Source organism: Pan troglodytes, chromosome 13 (assembly GCF_028858775.2).
Source record: "Pan troglodytes isolate AG18354 chromosome 13, NHGRI_mPanTro3-v2.0_pri, whole genome shotgun sequence".
Taxonomy (NCBI): Eukaryota; Metazoa; Chordata; class Mammalia; order Primates; family Hominidae; genus Pan; species Pan troglodytes.
Window position 1 is genome coordinate 86,891,219 of NC_072411.2, and position 19,960 is coordinate 86,911,178.

At 33.8% G+C, this 19,960-nt stretch overlaps 1 protein-coding gene across 1 annotated transcript in view; it reads left to right on the plus strand.

Annotated features, from left to right (window-relative positions):
* Nucleotides 1–19,960, plus strand: part of ZNF804A (zinc finger protein 804A) — a 339,920-nt gene that overhangs the window by 266,416 nt on the left and 53,544 nt on the right. The window lies entirely within an intron of this gene.

The window sequence follows — 19,960 nt, forward strand, 5'->3', positions numbered from 1 at the left end:
TTGAAAACAATATTCTACAAGTGATGATCCTCTTATTGTCCTCAAATGTATTGTTTTAAATATTTAAATCAATAATTTATGCATTATATTATATATTTATTACATGTTATTTATAAATGTAATATATACATATATTTATCAAAGTTAAATAAAATTTAACATAGTTTTCCATAGAAAGCATTTTGGATTTAAGCTACTATGAAAACATGTGAAAAAAAGATTGAGTGTGCTACAAATGGTCCTAGGTTATTGATTGAGTACTTAATATATCTATGATTTTGTTCATTTAAATATTTTCATTTTATTGTCAATGATAAATCCCAGATTAATTATTACTATCAATTATAAATCCTAGATTTTTCAACACTCTATGTAAATGAGTTTTAAATAGTAGTAATGTTATAAATGTAGTTAATACAAATTCCACTTTCTAATATGCCTTATATTTACCAATGCAACTTCATTCATTGTTTACCTAACTTGATACAATACACAGTATTAGCATTAATTTATAAACATTTTCTATTTTAGCTATCACCCTCAAATACCATGCCGAGTACTCATTTTGATATGAATTTAAAGGGACATTTTTAAGCAGTTGAACCTGCCCTAACTTTCTGTTATATCAGAGTTATTTACTGTAAGAAAGAAAAAGTAGGGAAAGTGATCATGTTAAACGATAATGAACCAATTGTGTGTACTTCCTTTGCTGTCAATCCTGCAGTCGTTCATACCAACTACACTGTGCTTGGAGAGGATGGTGTAGGGAAGAATTTACCCTTCAATTACATACTTCACCGATTAATGCATACTTAGCTTAATGATCTGTCCTTGCCTTTCTTTCCCCTGGTAGTAGATCTGTTGGCCCACTGGTTAAGGGAAAGGTTTTGATGGAAATATTCCTTTTCTTACAAAAAAATACATACATAAGTATATCGTTGCTTGATTTGAACATTAACATTCATTAGGAAATGGTATTATTTTGTGATAATGTTACTGACATTTGTTTTATCAAATAATTCTGGAATGCTGTTTTGAAAGAGTTTAAGTCTGAGAAAGTCATTCCTCTGATTTTTCCTATGTTTCTAAAAGCCTGAGTATATTACTACACATATGTCTCATTGTGTAAAGTAGGTATTTGGAAATGCATGTGTGTTATAAGAATATCTATTATCATTTGCAAAAGAATGCTTCATTTAGCCATATGGCTGTCTTGAAGATAAAACTTACTAAAGTTAGCCCAAGGGCATTTTCAGTTTCTTATTCTTAGTGAACTTAGTATACTATATATTCTATACAGAGAAGTTGAAGGGAATTTGGGCTGGATCTGGCTTGCAATTTTGGTATTCTAGAGGCCCACCTTTGACAATGCTCAGAGTGATCAAATCCTAAAAACAGCTACTCGATCAAAATACTCATAAACTCTGGTAGACAGCACAGTCCTAATTGATTAATTCAATGTGATACGATGTTCCAGAAGCTAAAAATATTAAAATCTATAGAATCTTTTATGCCTTCCCTGTAAGATAATAGTGCGTCTTTGAGCGTGTCTTCCTAGAGAATGCTCTCCTTTTTCTGAACAAATAACGTCATCACTATGACCATCAATATATACTTCTACCACATGACTCTAACACATTGTTCACTTTGAATGAAGTAGAGGGGGAAACAGATTGGATATAGACAATTCAGATTTTTCTCTCTTGAGAACTTGAAATTGGGATGTGATTAAAAAGAAAAAAATGCCTAATGTCTGATAATGGCTGTACTTGACACTTAAAAATGTAGGGATTGTTCAGTGGTGAAGTTGATTAAAAAGCTGAGAAAGCTGGTTTGCATAAAGAGAGAACAAAACAAACTTAAAAGAGAATGAGATACAAGTGACTCTGTGACAATTGAGAGTATGGAAATAGCAATTTTGATTCCTAATGACCTTCAGATTCCTAAAAGCTGTCTTTCCTACAACTTTTATACAGATCCTGTCCTTGAGTTTTGAGAGACATTTCAGCTTGCTGCTAATAAACATACTTAAGACAAAGCAAATGAGCAAATAAAACTAAAACTCCAGCTTAATGCTTATTAATACCTGCAACCAAAAAAAATCTCTTCATAAAATATTAAGCTCTCTGAAGAGCAAAGCAATCTTTTTGGTTTCCCATAGAAAATTCCTTTACAAGAAACAGGTACAGGTCGAGTATATCTAATCTGGAAAGCTGAAATCCAAAATGCTCTAAAGTTTGAAACTCTTTGTGCGCTGAAATGCATGATGCTCAAAGGAAGTGCTCATTTGGACATTTCGGATTTTGGATTTTCGGATGTGGGATGCTCAGCTGGGTACCTATAATGCAGATATCCCAAAATCTGAAAAAAAAATTTCTGAAATCCAAAATACTGGTTCCAGCATTTCAGATAAGGGACACTCAACCCATATACTCAAAATCCATATGGCCTTCAAATTCCGAAAAGAAGTCTTTCCTACAACTTGTATGCAGTGTCACTTAAGCACTTAAGTGTCATATGGGTACTTTCATGGAATTAGAGCACTTCCTGAATGGAATTAGAAAAAGGCAAATTGTGCATACTTCTGATGCATTCATTTCCTACAGAGATATGATACCAAGGGCCAATAAGTGAATGGAAAAAGGGAGAAGGATTTATTAATGGAATGAGTTCTAACCCTGTCTCTTACCAGCCATATGACTTTGGGTTAAATAATCAAATGCCCAGTGAACTCAACTGTCTATTATTAGGGAAATTAAATGAGAGAATGCACATTAATATGCATTGCAGAGTACATGGAAAATAGTAAAATCTTAATATTTAATAAGTTTTTATTATTATTACTTACTAAAATTTTTTTTCTCCTAGAGTACTTGGGACACTGACAGTTTGCCTTTGAGACCATTCTTTATTTAGGCCTCCCAGTGAGGATCTGTTTTCACTTCATGTAGGCTAATAGAGTCTTTAAAACACATCCAGGTAATCTGGACCTAAGAGCTGTTGTGAATGCCTCATATATCTTTGCAAATCTGTTATGACAGAATATGTGTTGCTTTGAACTCTAAACTTCAAAGGAAATTCGGTTTCCTTTCATCCACATTCTCTTTGCATAACTTTAAAATCTCTCTCACTTATCACTAAGACTTGCTAACAGAGGGTTAAAAAGAAAGAAGAAATACAGGGGTACAGATATGATTACAATAGCTCACAAATTACAGTATCTTTGTTTGAATTTTTTTTTAACTTTGTAACTCAAAAGATGTTCGATTGTAACCCTTTTAGGGCAGGGACTCTTTCTTACATGCCCTTATCTTCCCGGTGTCTAGTGAAGTGTCTTGCACAATTTAGACACAATTAATGCTGCTATATAAAGAAATGTAAAAAGGCTAGAATCAAAATTCATTTTGAGATTTTATATTTTATATTCTCCAGAGTAAAGCAAAGTGTATTGCTTTCATTTTTAAGGTTACAGATATATGTGATTAATCTTTCTTTGGGAAATGGAAAATGATGAATATGACACTCAGGATAGTGGTTACTTCAAGGGGTGATGTAGGGTGATGGGATACCATAGGAGACGTAAGTATATGAAATATGTTCTAATTCTTAAACTGGATAGTGGTATCAGAGATATTCAACTTAGTTTATAATGCTTTATATGATTGCATAGATCAAATACTACATAATAATTCATTAAAGGAGGAAATATCATGAAAAAATCCAATATTTTGATCTCATACTCTCTGAAACTCTGCTAACTCAAATATATAGAAACTGGAGAATTATAATTAGTGCTATTGTTAACTCTTCCATGTGCCATTCAAGTCGTTCACTGTTTCTTAAAAAAATACACAATTTAGACACCCAATTAATGCTGCTCATATATATAAATGTAAAAAGGCTAGTGTCAAAATTCATTTTGAGATTTTGTAATAAGTCAAAATTTTGTGGTAGGTAAGAGCTTCAAAAAACAAAATGATCTATTTATGGATTTAAACTTAGATAAAACTATTTGTAAGGAGAATATTACATATGAGGATGGTGTGACTGTTATAAGATGAATGAGTTATTCAAACATCCATAAATGTCCATCCTTCATAAGAGTAATGCTACTGATGATAAAAATAGTAACAATTTACATATCATATATGCACTCTATAAAATTCTTCACATGCATAAAACCATTTAATCTTGATATAGTTTGGATTTACATTGTTTTTCCATGTGAGAACATGATTTAAGAGCAAATAACACTTTCAGAAATGCCTTAGAATTTTCACTTTCATCAGAAGAGCATACAAGATACTCTGAAGGACTCTTCTACTACAAAATAAATAGATCTTCCACAATACAATTTTCTTAACTCAGTTGCTGAGTTCCTATAAAGGATGATATCTCCAAAGAGCCCCTGCTACCAACACCACCCTTGGAGGCTGAGGAGTAGGAAGCTACTGGCTAAAACTTGGACCTACAGTAATAATCACCTACAAAGAGTGAAACTGAATGAAGAGTAGATACCACTGTGAGCTTTGTAACCTGGAAAGTGAATTGTGGATAGCAGTTGGTAAACTCTGATGATGATTTCTGGGTTAAGATGAAAGCTGCACTTAGGTCTTGACTGAAACATAGAAATTACTCCAGCAAAAAACAAACAAACAAACAAACAAAAAACTCAATTTAGATTTTCCACTGAATATTATTAACAAAATAGGAATTCACAGCCAAGGTTTTAAAAATAAACATAAACATATACCAAGAGAAAAATCTCCAAGAGTGAGAATTAACAGGAAAAAATTACTTGGGTATTGGATTCATTAAATACAGAATACAATATATATGTATGTATGAAAAGTTTAAATTAGTAAAAAATATAACGAGAGTAACATCAAAGAACCTTTTAGAAGGACAGTGATGAGTTTTATAATGAACATGTAGAAATGTCCTAAAAGCAAACCGTAATTGTTTAAAATTAAATAGTTTAAGAAAATAAAAGATTAGTTGATTTAATATTTTAGTTTAGTTTACTAGGAGAATAAAAACAGATGAAGAAAAATAAAGTAGGAAATGAAAGACCTTTATCAAGAATTACTCAGACTGTATCACAAGGAAAGCAAGAGCTAAAATCTTATATGTATCCAGAGTGAAGAAATAGATGATTTTCAAAACAGAATAGAGCAATCTAGAATTTGAACACAGAAAATTATCATTCAAGAATTAAGAACTAATGAAGACCTACTTCTAGTTTCTTTTGAAAAAGATTGAAAAAGCTCACTAGTTATTGAAGGAAACTAAGATGCAAACTGCATTTAAAAGTAAATGTTTTCATTAAAATGTTATAAATATCTTTCATTAGATTGGCATTTATTTCATAAAATTTAGTAAATATATATGAAAATCTATTTTAAACCAAGAATAAATCTTACTTCTGATCTGCTGATCAGACAAAAGCTATCTAACTTTCATATGAAGAAACATCAGTCTTTGTGATGAAATACCAAACACATTCTTTTTAGGATTATAGATAAAACAAGAATGCCACTATTCTTTGAACAGTATACTGAGGTCGTAGAACAAAAACAAATGAACAACAAAATAGGGATTAAAATGCAGAAACAAAGCTATCATTATATTATTCACAGATCCTATGATGGTCTAATGAGAATTTGAAAAGTTGTCTGGCTATTATATTGCATTTCTGGACTTGCACAAATTTTGAGAAAACAAAAACAAAATTAAATACCAATGAGAAGAACAATAAACCATATATGATAAACCTAAATGATAAACCTAAAAATGCCATACAACTTTGAATTAGGAAAGTTAGAAAATTGTTTTTAAAATGCATTAAATGGAAGGACAAAAACCTGTTCACATATACATATAAAAATAGACATAATCATAGAGACACCAATTTGCCCCAAAACTGACCTCAGATTCAACAAAGCTTTTAGTCTAAACGTCAGTATTTTTTTGTGATAAACTTCTCAAGCTGATTCCAAAATTTTTATATTAGAATGAATACAGTCCTGAAGAAATAACTAAAAGTGGTGAGATCTTGCCTAACAGTTACCAAGACTATTACATACAGTTCTGCATTCTGAAGATGTGTTTTGTTGACACAGGTATAGACAGATTGATGAATGGAACAGAATATAGAGCTGTGACACAAAGATTATATTTAGAAATTTATTAAGTGACAGGAGCAGAAAGCAGGTCAGTAGTGAAGGGATATACTTTCCAAAACTTTTTATTTGATGATTAATTATCCTTATTTTTAAAAAAGAGATTGATCTTTTCTTCATAAACAAACAAAATCAATGTCAAATGAAGAGTTTAAAATTAAAGAGGTTAAAATGGAAGTCAAAACTTTATATATTTTAGGAACATATCTAGGGAATTATTTTTGTGACATTGGGGTATATAGGTAAAATTTATAGAAGTATTAAAAGCACATGCCTGTAATCCCAGCACTTTTGAAGACTGAGGCTGGCGGGTTGATTGAACCCAGGAGTTTGAGATCAGCCTGGGCATTATAGTAACACTTTGTCTCTATAGAAAATACAAAAATTAGCTGGCCATGAAGGGCCGTGCCTGTAGTCCCAGCTATGCAGGAAGCTGAGGTGGAAGGATCGCTTGAGCCTGGGAGATCGAGGCAGCAGTGAGCCATGATCGCACCACTGCATTCCAGCCTGGGTGACAGAGCAAGAACCTGTAAACAAACAAACAAACAAACAAACACAAACTGTGTGAAAGTTTTGTAAGTTTAACTGCATGTAATATGATATTTATTACTAGAAATTTGTAATAACATAAAAAGGCAAGCCAGAAATTGGGAAAATATAACTGCAACTTACAAAACCAAGAAGAATTTAGTATTATGATTTTATTGTAGAAATATGAACACATACGAAAAACAGAAATGGCCCAGTAGAAAACTGAACAAAAATATTTGAGGACATTTTACAAAAAAGGAAACACTAAAGGCTTATATGTGTATTAAAAATTGTTCAAAAATAAGCAACAGTTTTACAACATAGATTTAAAAAAGGTTGATAATATCAAGTGATAATGTGGATGAATAGAAAATATTACCATCATTTTTGAAAGTATGATTGATTTAGCAACTCAGGAAAACAATCTTGTAAATTTATATGTTAACATATTAAAAGAAAACAAATCCCTAATGTTAATTCTAATAGGTATGAACAACAATATTTGTAAATTAATTAGGATATATTCACAAAATGCAAAATTATTCTGCAGTGCAAATTAACTGTAGGTATGTGTTTCATGAAAGAATCTTAGAAATAAAAATAGTGAACAAAAGATTGCAAAGACTACACCTTTTTTATATTCTTCAAAGTAAAGCAAAATGTAATGTTTTCATTTTCAAGGATACAGACGTGATTAATCTCTCTTTAGAAAATGGAAAATGATGAATACAAAACTTAGGATAGTGGTTACTTCAAGAGGTGATGTAGGATGATGGGATACCATAGGAGACGTAACCATGTGAAATATATTCTAATTATTAAACTGGATAGTGGTATCAGAGTTATTCAACTTAGTATATAATGCTTTATGTGATTGCATACATCTCACATCACATACTACATAATAAATCATTAAGCCAGGAAATATCATGATAAAGCAAATATTATGATATCAAATTTTCTGCAACTGTCCTATTACAGATATAGAAGCTGTCTTAATTTCAGGGAAATACTAACTCAGTAGTAAGTGGAGAATTATAATTGATGCTATTGTTAACTCTTCCTTGTGCCATTCAAGTCTTTCACCATTTCCTAAAAAAAATTAAAATATCTCCCCTGTTCAGTAATTATCAGAATAATCTTGTTTAAATTTCGTTTTGTTAAACTTTAATCAATATTAAAATAAAATTTTCTATGAAAAATCAAAAGGCAGTGGCATATTTCCATGTCTCTTTCTCTTTTATCATCTGCCCATACCAGCCTCTTTTTATTAATGTAAACAGTGCTCAGATTTCTGTCACACTTATGTTCTTATAGCATGTTTTATTCAAAAGCCCACAGAAGCACAGGATTTTATTAATGCACATAAAATTTGATTTTATGCAGAAAAATGTTAAATGCAAATCATTATCTTAAGCTACATTTGCACTAATAGTTAAATTATTATTGTAAAAACATAGGAAATAGCTTTACATAACAGGAAATACAGTATTTTAAGGATAACTATACATCTCAATATTCTAGGATGGTCTCACTTTCTACCACTGTCCTGATTTAATTGTGAAAAGTCCCTATTTGGATAATAAATAATATGATCACAATATGTATGTTTGTGGAAAAGCAGCAATGTTTTTGGATACTTCTTAAAAAGATGGAAGTCTAAAGGCAATGGCCTAGTTAATGTGACTCTTCATGCTAGTATAATGTAAAGTTAAGAGCTATGTGTTAGATAGAGTTTAGATATTTTTGCCCTTGGAATCTCATGTGGAAATTTGATCCCTGATGTTGGAGGTAAGACCTAAAGGGAAGTGCTTGGATATCTGGGCTGATCCTTTATGAATGGTTTGGTGCCATTCTCATGGCAATGAGTGAGTTGTCACTCTTACTTCCCAGGAGAACTGTTTGTTAAAAAGAGCCTGGCACCTCCTCCCTCTCTTTCTTGTGCCCTCTCTGGCCATGTGATCTTCCCATGCTGGCTCCCCTTCTCTTTCTACCATGAGTGGAGGCAGGCTGAAGTCCTCACCAGAAGCAGATGCTGCCCTCATGTTTCTTGTACAGCCTGCAGAACTGTGAGCCAAATCAGCCTCTTTTCTTTATAAATTACTGAGCTTCTGATATTTCTTTTTAGCAACACAAATGTACAGAGACAGTGTCCATCATAAATCAGCGATATGTACTTAATTCTCAATTTCAAACTTTCTAAGTGATTCTTTCATATAACAAGATAATTAAAATAGTTCTCAGTAAAGCTATGTCACTCTGAATTTTAGTCATTGAAATTAAAAAAAAAAAAAAAAGGAAAGCTCAGAATCAGGTAAAGAGAAAAAAATTTCCTGTAGACTTCTTCATCTGCCCTTAAAGTAAAGCCATAGTTGCGTCTGTCCTCTCACCTGGCAGCCTATGGGCAATTCAAAGTTATTTTCCCTGTAAGAGATTTGTCACACTGATGCTATGAAGAGATAGAAAAGGGAATGATTGTCTTATTGCTGCTGCCCCTCAAACATCTTGATTTTTGCTTTAGTGGTTTCAATGTAACTGAAATACCTCCCAACAGGCACTGAAGTGACCTTCACTTCAGCAAGTCAAGATTCCGTGCTTTGCAGCATGCTATTTTGTTCTGCCCCAGAGGAAGTCAAGGTCAGGCCAGGTTGTTGGAATGTTTTGTTTCTGCCAGGAATTCTATTGCTATAGAAATGAAACAGATTTAGCCCCAAATTTGAGCATTTCATAATAATTTAAACGGCTGTTTAGTGATCTGACACTTAAAGGAATTACTTCTTGATATTTGGTAATAGAAATATTCATTTGTGGGGAAACATGTACTAAAGCTTAATTTAAAAGTAGGAGATACTGGCAAGGTAATGCGCAATACAATCACTTCAAATATCTTCCCTGGGATTTTTTGGTGTGTATGTCGTGCGTACTGCAATCTGATTGAACTTCTGATGGTTTTTATTTTAGCCATTTAGAACATTGTTCTCTTAGAACAAATTAAAGACATACAGTTTGCTCCTACAGAGCCCTCAAACCCAGAAATATTTTTGCTCCAAGAAATGCACACAGGCACACACATTTACATATATATAGCTAATTATAAAAATGTCCTATTTTGACATTTCTCATTTAAAGCCATAATTGGGATTGAAATAAATTGTATATTTTGTCTTGAGTATGCACCAGACTCTGGATAAAAGAATCATTTCTAGCATCTGAAATGTTGCCATTTTCGTACACCTTCCCCAAGTCAACCTTATGGTTCTTCCTTCCCTTCCTTCTGCCATCTCCTTTCAGGTGGATGGCTGTCTATTGACTCAGCCCCTGTTGAGGGTAGGGAGCAAAAACTAAAACTGTAAACAAAGATTTCTGTCCTGTTACCTAAATATAATTATTCCCCACCAAAAGAAAAAAGAATGCAAGAGATAAATGCATCTAATTTTATGGATTTCATTTTATGAATTCAACTTAGCACTGTAATCCAATAAAAGTCCTACCACGTTGAGTTTTTACCACTAAAACTTTTATATGCATTAAAAAAAACTATAAGAAAGCCAATTAGAGTCAAAGTAATGCATATTTGTTTTTATTTTAATAACCATTTATTAACTCTTGGAAGTATATTTTTCTTATAGTTTACATGATGACTTGGTTGGTGGTATCAGTGAAACTGTACAGCTTTATTTTACTATTTTATTTTTAATGCACTTTTTAAATGACCATCCTTTAACAAATACACTTTCTGAGAATAAATCTGTTTGGGGAAATAGTTTGTGAATTTATTGTATCCTTTATTCTGTATAGATTTACTAATACTTTATTTTATTTTAAAGAAATTGAGACATCTTCTGGGAATTATTCTTAGTAAGTTCAAAATTTTAAGAAGAAAATTCATCCAGGAAAAAATATGCAAAATCTAATATTACCATCATGTGGAGATTTGAGAAGGGTACATCCCTAGAATCAATATTTTTATCTCCTACTAATCCTATCAAGAACCAAACCTTAAATTATCTGCTGAAAGGATTATCTCATAATATATTTAAAATTCTCCTGGCACCTATAGAAACTAAGATGTTAGGATTTTTTGCTCTCTATGGTAAGAGATAGATATGGTAAATAGCAAGAAAACTTTAATTCTAGTTGAATATGAGAATAACCAGAGAAGTTTTTAAAAATAGCATTCCCAGAGTCTGGTATAGGTCCATGCTACCTTCTTTCTTTGAAGATTTCCAGAAAATTATAGTTTGAGGCCAAGGTTGGAAAAGAGAGTCAAAATGCCAAGGATCATGAGGTTACTGTTACTTCCCCTTTGATGATGTTTCATCCTTCTATGATACAGAAGAATAGTGAAGTACATCTCCACTTGTTTCAGAATACTTGTTGAAAAAATAATATGAAGAAAATAAAGAGAGAAACAAAGAGAATGGAGAGAAGCAGTTAAGCAAGGGTATTGTGTTCTCCTTTCCCCAGGCATTGACCCGTAGAAGGGGAGACGCATTACAAAGATACAAAGAAAGTAGGGACTCTGGACAGAAAGTGTCTTTTGGGCAACTTGCTCCACACCAATTTGTAACTCAGCAAATATCAATCTCAATTTGACAGCAGAATGTGTTATGCAACAAGTTTGTTGGTTGGCCTTCCCAGATTGCTGTGTTTAAATTTTCCATTAATGTTGCCAAGAGTTTCTCTTTTACTCTCTTTAGAGGACTAATAAGATAACTGATTTGAGACCTGGTGATCCTGCTATGGACAACAAAGAAATGCAGGTAGATTATGTGAGCCAAAGAGTAGGACTGAGGGCACAACTAGACTCAGAGATGTCTATTTTACCAGGGAGAACTACCACAAAGCTGGGTTTGAGTCACCTGAAGAAGGTTACTGAGTCTTCAATCAAAGTTGTAAAAATATACAATGGGCTATACTAGCTTCCGACTTCAATAATGGAGGCAGAAATATGATATGTGATTAGAGGAATCAGGTATTTTATATAGAAAGCGTAAGGATTTGGGTTGTCAAAAGGACTTATAAGCCATCTCCTGGCCCTCGGCATGCCCTCAAACAAAGAATATTTGGAAGGAGCAAGGATCATAAATAAGAAATTGAAGATACTTAGCAGTTATCTCAAAAAACTTGTCAGTAAATTATGTATTTAAAATATGTTGGAATACTATTCATTTTCTACAACTCAGTGGAGGATAGCTCAGGTAAACATGAAGGTAATTTATTTAAAAAATAAGAAAGCAAAAATGTATTTTCACATTTGTGATGTATAGAAATTTTTCACCCAATATGGTTACATATTTTACCAATGAGCCCTACTATTATTGTTGATAATAAAAAATTTTTTTTATTCTTTAAGCTATGACAATCACCAGACCATACCCGAATTTTCAGAAATTTTCAAATTATATCAAATTTGATCATGAATAAAGTCTATGGAATGGTTCACTTATTATGCTTACCTATCATAATATTTACCTATATTTAAGAATAAGATGAACTACACTTAGAAGTCATCAACTAGTGTCTTGAACATAACTCACTCACAATAACCTGGATAACTTATGATAACAAATTATGTCTATACTACTACAAACAAAATGATGCCTCACGGAGTACTAGAAACAAAGAAAACAAGATATATTTGTGTGTGTTGTGTGTGTGAGAGAGAGAGAGAAAGAGGAAAATAATCTACATTCTTTATTAATGAATCAAATATTTGCAATCTTGGTAATTTGAGGTTGAAAATACTATAAATAATTGATATCTCCATGAGCATCTTTGACAAATGAGAGTTCTGACAGTCTTTAACTCACTTAAATTATATAAAATAGACTTCTTTATTATGGTCACACTGTAGGAAAGGAGAACATAGTGAAGTTTTCAACCTCATTTCCAATAAACATTTCTTTCTTTTTTCTTTTTTGATTTTTAAGCTTTTATTTTATCACTCTTATCAAACACACATCAGAAAGCATACCAACCGTGCACCTATGGTAAATCAATTTACAACAAACTGAACAAGGCAATTGTGTTTACAGAAAAAGTCTTCAGCAAACAAGTATGCAATAGAGTCAACTGAAACACATTGTTCATACTTTTTAGGAATATAGGAAGGTGAAAAATAAAAGTCCTTTGCTGTTCAGCAGGAAAAAGAGTCTAAAAGACTTGAATGGAAATCAGAAATTTAGGGATTTGAGAAAATAATTTTTTGGTACTGACATACATCTACATATATAGCCCCATTTAGTTTTTGTTTTGTTTTTGTTTTAAACAAAACCTCACAAACAATGAGACATTGCAAAGAATACAGAACCATAGTGCCAAGAAATGCCAAGACGAATATGCTACTGAAACATCTGGTAGAAATGTTACAGACAACTATTCACTATGTATTGTAACATTCTTGTGGTTCTGAGGTGAAGGTAAATCAACAGGAGAGATAACTGCTTGTAACTGGCTTTGGTTTAAGCGATTTTTCACATTTTTTTCTAAGCATACCTTCTTATCAAAAATGTAGCAATTACATGTTACTGAGGGAAAATAGTACTAGGTTTTAATATTTGCAACCAACTACTTCAGCTGACACAGGATGCCATCAACTGTTAAAATTTATTGATCATAGTTAGATTTTCTAAGAGTGATCAACAGATAGCAAAGATAGAGCCCTTTTGGGAAAAAATAAAATCCCTTCTACCCCAGATTTGTCACTGTTAAGAGGTTATAAAGGAATGTTAAATTATTTAAGATATTTCAAAAAAAAATTAAGAATGGAAGAGTAAGTTATGCTGGAAAAGATATGACAGCTTTACCCTAAGCAAAGTAAATCATCTACAGAGATGCAGCTTAGCTTTTTTTATTACAATAAACATAGTTCCATAAGGTGCTGTAACTGTGCAGCTAGTTCTTTTCTTTGTACAAAATTATTTTTACTGAATGTTTCACTCATCTATGCTTTTTCAAGCTGCTATTGTTAAGACACATTTTTTTAAAAAAAATTAGACTCGGGAGAAGTTATAATATAGGCAAACACAAGCTATTGTGTAAGCTAGTATCATCAATTCTTCATTTATTGAAATTCTTTTGTGTCTTAGTAATCAATTATTCTGTGGACAGACAACTTTTTTTGAGATCTCATGTTTCTTAGTCTGTCGTGTGCTGCTGTAACAGATTACATTGAGACTGAGTATTTGTTTGGATAGAAACTTATTGGCTGACATGTCTGGAAGCAGGGAAGTTCAAGATTAAGGAGACAACATCTCCTGAAGGCCTTCTTGCTGTGTCATCCCATGGTGGAAGGCAGAAGGGCAAGACAGAGCAAGAGGGTGCCCAATTCACTCTTTTATAACAACGCCAATACCACCTATGAAGGCAGAAGCCCTCATGGCCTTATCATCTCTTAAAGGTCTCATCTTTAAATATTGTTAAAATGACAATTAAATTTCACAAGAATATGATGAATTCAGAATATGGAAAAGAATGAAGATCATCGACATTCAGGAGATAGTTGAAACCCAATCCAAGAATTCTAAGCAATAAAATAAAATGATACAGTAGATTATAGGTGGAATGTCTACTTTAAGAAAGAATCAAAACGAGCTGATAGAGCTGAAAAACTCACTTCAAGGACTTCAGAATACAATCCCAAGTATTAACAGCAGAATCCAGCTGAGGAAGGAATCTCAGAGCTTGAAGGCCTACTCCCTGAGTTAACTCAGTCAGACAAAAATAAAGAGAAAAGAATAAAGGGGAATGAATGAAACTTCTCAGAAATATGTGATTATGTGAAGAAACCAAGTCTGTCACTCACTGGCATCCCTGAAAGACAGGTAGAGAAAACAAGCAACTTGGAAAACGTACTTCAGAATATCATCCATGAAAATTTTCCCAAACTTACTTAGATTTGAATCAACATTCAAATTATGGAAATGCAGAGAACAAGATATTACGTGAGAAAACAATCTGCAAGACACATAGTCATCAAATTCTCCAAGGTTAAAATGAAAGAAAAACTATAATACTAAAGGCAGCTAGAGAAACATGGCAGTTCACTTATAATGGAAGCCCCATTAGGCTAATAGCAAAATTGTCAGCAGAAACCTTAGAAGCTAGCAGAAATTAGGGGTCTATATTCAGCATTCTTAAAGAAAAGAATTACTAAGAGTTTTTTTTCATTATTAGTCTAGCTAGCCAAGCCAAGCTTCATAAACAAAGGAGGAATAAGATACTTTTCAGACAAGCAAATGCTAAGGAATTTCATAATGACCAAATAACTACCAGACCTGCCTTACAGGAGGTCCTGAAGGGAGTGCTAAACATACAGGAAACACTATTATTAGCCACTACAAAAACACACTTAAGTACATAGAACAGTAACCCTGCAAAGTAACCATGTAAACAAGTCTATATAATAACATCTGACAATATCATGGCAGGAACAAATCTTCACATATCAATACTACCCTTGAATGTAAATAGGTTAAATGCCCCAATTAAAAGGCACAAAATTGTAAGTTGGATAAAAAGCAAGACCCAGTGGTATGCTGGTTTCAAGAGATCCATCTCATGTGCACTGACACACATACACTCAAAGGAAAAGGAGTGGAGAAAAATGTACCAAGCAAAGAGAAAACAGAAAAAAGCAGGGGTTCCTATTATAATTTCAGACAAAACAGACATTAAAACAACAAATATCAAAAAAAGACAAAGAAGGATATTATATAATGGTATAGAGCTCATATCAACAAGATGATTACAAGAAGATCTAACTATGCTAAATATGTCCACATGCAACACGGGAGCACCCAGATTCATAAAGCAAGTTCCTAAAGACTTATGAAGAAAGAGACTTCAATAACTGTAACATAATACTGGAAGAATTCAATACCCCACTGACAATATTTGACAGATCATTGAGGTACAAAACTAACAAAGATATTCAGGACTTGAACAAAACATTTCACCAAATGGACCCAATAGATATCTATAGAGCACTCTACCCCAAACAACATTATATACATTCTTCTCATTTTCACATGGCACATACTCACGATCATATAAAACAATGCTCAGCAAATTAAAAAATAATAAATTGAACCACATTCTTACAAAATAGTGAAATAAAAATAGAAATCAATACTAAGAAACTTGCTCAAAACCATATAGTTACATGGAAGTTAAACAGCCTGCTCCTGATTGACTTTGGGTAAATAATGAAATTAAGGCAGAAATCAAGAAATTATTTGAAACTAATGAGAAGATGCAACATACCAGAATCTCTGGGACAGAGATAAGGCAGTGTTAAGAGGGAGGTTTATAGCACTAAATACCCACATTAAAAAACTAGAGAGATCTCAAATTAGCAACCTAATGTCACAACTAAAGGAACTAGAGGATCAAGAGCAAATCAACCACAAAGCTAGCAGAAGAAAAGAAATAACTGAAATCAGAGCTGGATTGAAAGAAATCGAGATATAAATAGCCATATAAAAGATCAGCAAATCCACAATTTGGTTTTTGGAAAGAATAAATAAGATAGATCACTAGCTAGACTAACAAAGAAAAACAGAGAGAAGATCTCAAATAACACAGCCAGAAATAAAAACAAAGTATATTACTACTGACCTCACAGAAATACAAGAAGATCTTCAAAGGCTACTATAAACATCTGTGTCCACACAAGCCAAAAGAAATGGATAAATGCCTAAACACATACAACCATCCAAGATTGAACCAGGACGAAATTGAATCCCTGAACTGATCAATAATGGATTCTGAAAGTAAATCAATAATAAAACGTGTACCAGCCAGAAAAAACCCAGGACCAGACATATTCAAAGCCACATTCTATGAGACATATAAAGAAGAGCTGGTACCACTCCTACTGAAATTATTACAAAAGAATGAGGGGGAGAGATTCCTCCCTAACTCTTCTATGAGGCCAGCATCATCTTGATATCAAAACCTGGCAGAGACACACACACAAAAAAGAAAATGTCAAGCCAATATCCTTGATAAAATAGTTGCAAAAATCCTCATCTATGCAAAATCCTTTTGAATAGATGCAAAAATAAGAGCTCCAAATCCAACAGCACATCAAAAAGCTAATCCACCACAATCAATTAGGATTTTTCCCTGGGATGCAAGGTTGGTTCAACAAATGTAAGTCAATAAATATGATTCACTATATAAATAGAACCAAAACTAAAAAAACACATGATCATCTCAATAGATGAAAAAAAGGCATTTGATAAAATTCAACAGCCCTTCGCATTAAAAACCCTCAACAAACCAGGAATTGAAGGAACATATTTCAAAATAATAAGGGCTCTCTATCAAAAACCCACAGTGAACATCATACCAAATAGGCAAATGCTGGAAACATTCCCATTGAAATCTGGAAGAAGACAAGGATGCACTCACTCACCAGTCCTATTTCACATAGTACTAGAGGTATTTTACTAGCCAGAGCATTCAGGCCAGAGAAAGAAACAAAAGGCATCCGCATAGCAAAAGAGAAAGTCAAACTATCCTTGTATGCAGCCAATATGATGTTATACCTAGAAAACTCCATAGTCTCTGCCCCAAAGCTCCTAGATCTGATAAACAACTTCAGCAGTTTCAGGATAAAAACTCAACATACAAAAATCAATAGCATTTCTATACATCAGCATACAAGCTGAGAGCCAAATCATGAACACAACACAGTTCACAATAGCTACAAAAGGTATAAAATACCTAGGAATATAGGTAACCAGGGAGGTGAAAGATCTTTACAATGAGAATTACAAAACCCTCCTCAAAGAAGACAAAGATGACACAAACAAATGGAAAAATATTTCATTCTCATGGGTAGGAAGAATTGATGTTAAAATTGCCATACTTTCCAAAGCAACTTACAGATTTAGTGCAATTCCTACCAAACTACCAATGATAGTCTTCATAGAATTAGAAAAAAAATTACTATAAAATTCATATGGAGCCAAACAACAGCCCAAATAGCCAAGGCAACCCTACTTAAAAAAAAAAATCAAAGCTGGAGACATCACATTACCCCTTTTTAAACTACACTGTAAAACTATGGTAACCAGAACACCATGTTACTGATACAAAAACAGAACCATAGACCAATGGAACAGAATAGAGAACCCAGAAATAATGCTGCACATGTACAATCAATCCTCTTTATACTGTATACAAAAATTAACTCAAGATGTATTAAAGACTTAAATGTATAACCTAAAGCCATAAAAACCCTGGAAGATAACCAAGGAAATAAATATATTTCTGTACATAGGCCCTGGCAAAGTTTTCATGATAAAGACCCCAAAAGCAAGTGTAACTGAACCAAAAATTGACAAATGGGATCTAATTAAACTAAAGAGCTTTGTACGGCAAAAGAAATTGTCAACGAAGAAACAGACAACCTGCAGAATAGAAGAAAACACTTGCAAACTATGCATCTGAAAACAGTCTAATATCCAGAATCTGTAAGGAAGTTAAACAAATTTACAAGAACAAAAGCAAACAACCCCATTAAAAAGTAGGCAAAAGACATGAACAGACACTTTGCAAAAGAAGATATACACATGGCCACCAAGCATATAAAAAATGAACATCACTAATCATTAGACAAATGCAAATCAAAACCACAGTGAGATACAATTTCACATTAGTCAGAAAGGCTAAAAATAAAAAAAACGACAGGCTCTAGCAAGGTTGCTGAAAAAAGGGAACACTTATACACTGCTTGTATGAAGGTAAACTAGTTCAACCACCGTGGAAAACAGCTTGGTGATTTCTCAAAGAACTGAAAGCAGAATTAACCTTTGACCCAACATTTTCACTATTGGGTATATACTCAAAGGAATATAAATCTTCTACTATAAAGGACACACATGCTTATGTTCATCACAGCACTATTCACAATAGCAAAGACAGGAAATCAAGCTAAATGCTCATCAAAAGTAGAGTGGATTAAAAAAATGTGGTACATTTACACCATGGAATCCTACACAACCACATAAAAGGATGAGATCATGGCCTTTGCAGCAACATGGACAGAGCTGGAGGCCATGTATTAGTCTGCTTTCGTGCTGCTGATAAAGACGTACCTGAGACTGGGAAGAAAAAGAGGTTTATTTGGACTTATAGTTCTGTATGTTCTGAGGAGGTCTCAGAATCATGGCTGGAGGTGAAAGGCGCTACTTACATGGCGGCAGCAAGAGAAAATGAGGAGGAAGCAAAAGTGGAAAACCCCAGTAAACCCATCAGATCTTGTGAGACTTACGCACTTTCACAAGAACAGCACAGGAAAGACTGGGCCCCATGATTTAATTACCTCCCCAAGGATCCCTCCCACAACATGTGGGAATTCTGAGAGATACAATTTAAGTTGAGATTTGGGTGGGACACAGCCAAATCATATCATTCCAACCATGGCCTCTCCAAATCTCATGTCCTCACATTTAAAAACCAATCATGCCTTTCCAACAGTCTCCTGAAGTCTCAATTCATTTTAGCATTATACCAGAAGTCCACAGTCCAAAGTCTCAACTGAGACAAGGCAAATGCCTTCCATCTATGAGCCTGTAAAACCAAAAGCAAGCTAGTTTCTTCCTAGACACAATGGAGGTACAGTTATTGGGTAAATACAGCCATTCCAAATGGGAGAAATTGGCCAAAACAAAGGAGTTACAAGGCCCGTGCAAATCTGAAATCCAGCTGGGCAGTAAAATCTTAAAGCTCCAAAATGATCTCCTTTGACTCCAGGTCTCACATCCAGGTCACGCTGATGCAAAAGGTTGGTTACCATGGTCTTGTGCAGCTTGGCCCCTGTGGCTTTGTTGGGTACAGCCTCCCTCCCAGCCTGCTTTCACAGGCTGGCATTGGAGTGTCTGTGGCTTTTCCAGGCACGCAGTGCAAGTTGTCAGTGATCTGCCATTCTGGGATCTGGAGGATAGTGGCCCTCCTCTCACAGCTCCACTAGGCGGTGCCCCAGTAGGGACACTGTGTGGGGGCTCCAATCCCACATTCCCTTTCTGCACTGCCCCAGCAGAGGTTCTCCATGAGGGCCCTGCCCCTGTGGCAAACTTTTGCCTGGGCATCCAGGCATTTCCATACATCTTCTGAAATCTAGGCAGAGGTGCCCAAACCTCAATTCTTGACTTCTGTGCACCTGCAGGCTCAACACCATGTGAAAGCTGCCAAGGCTTGTGCTTGCACCCTCTAAAGCCACAGCCCAAGCTGTA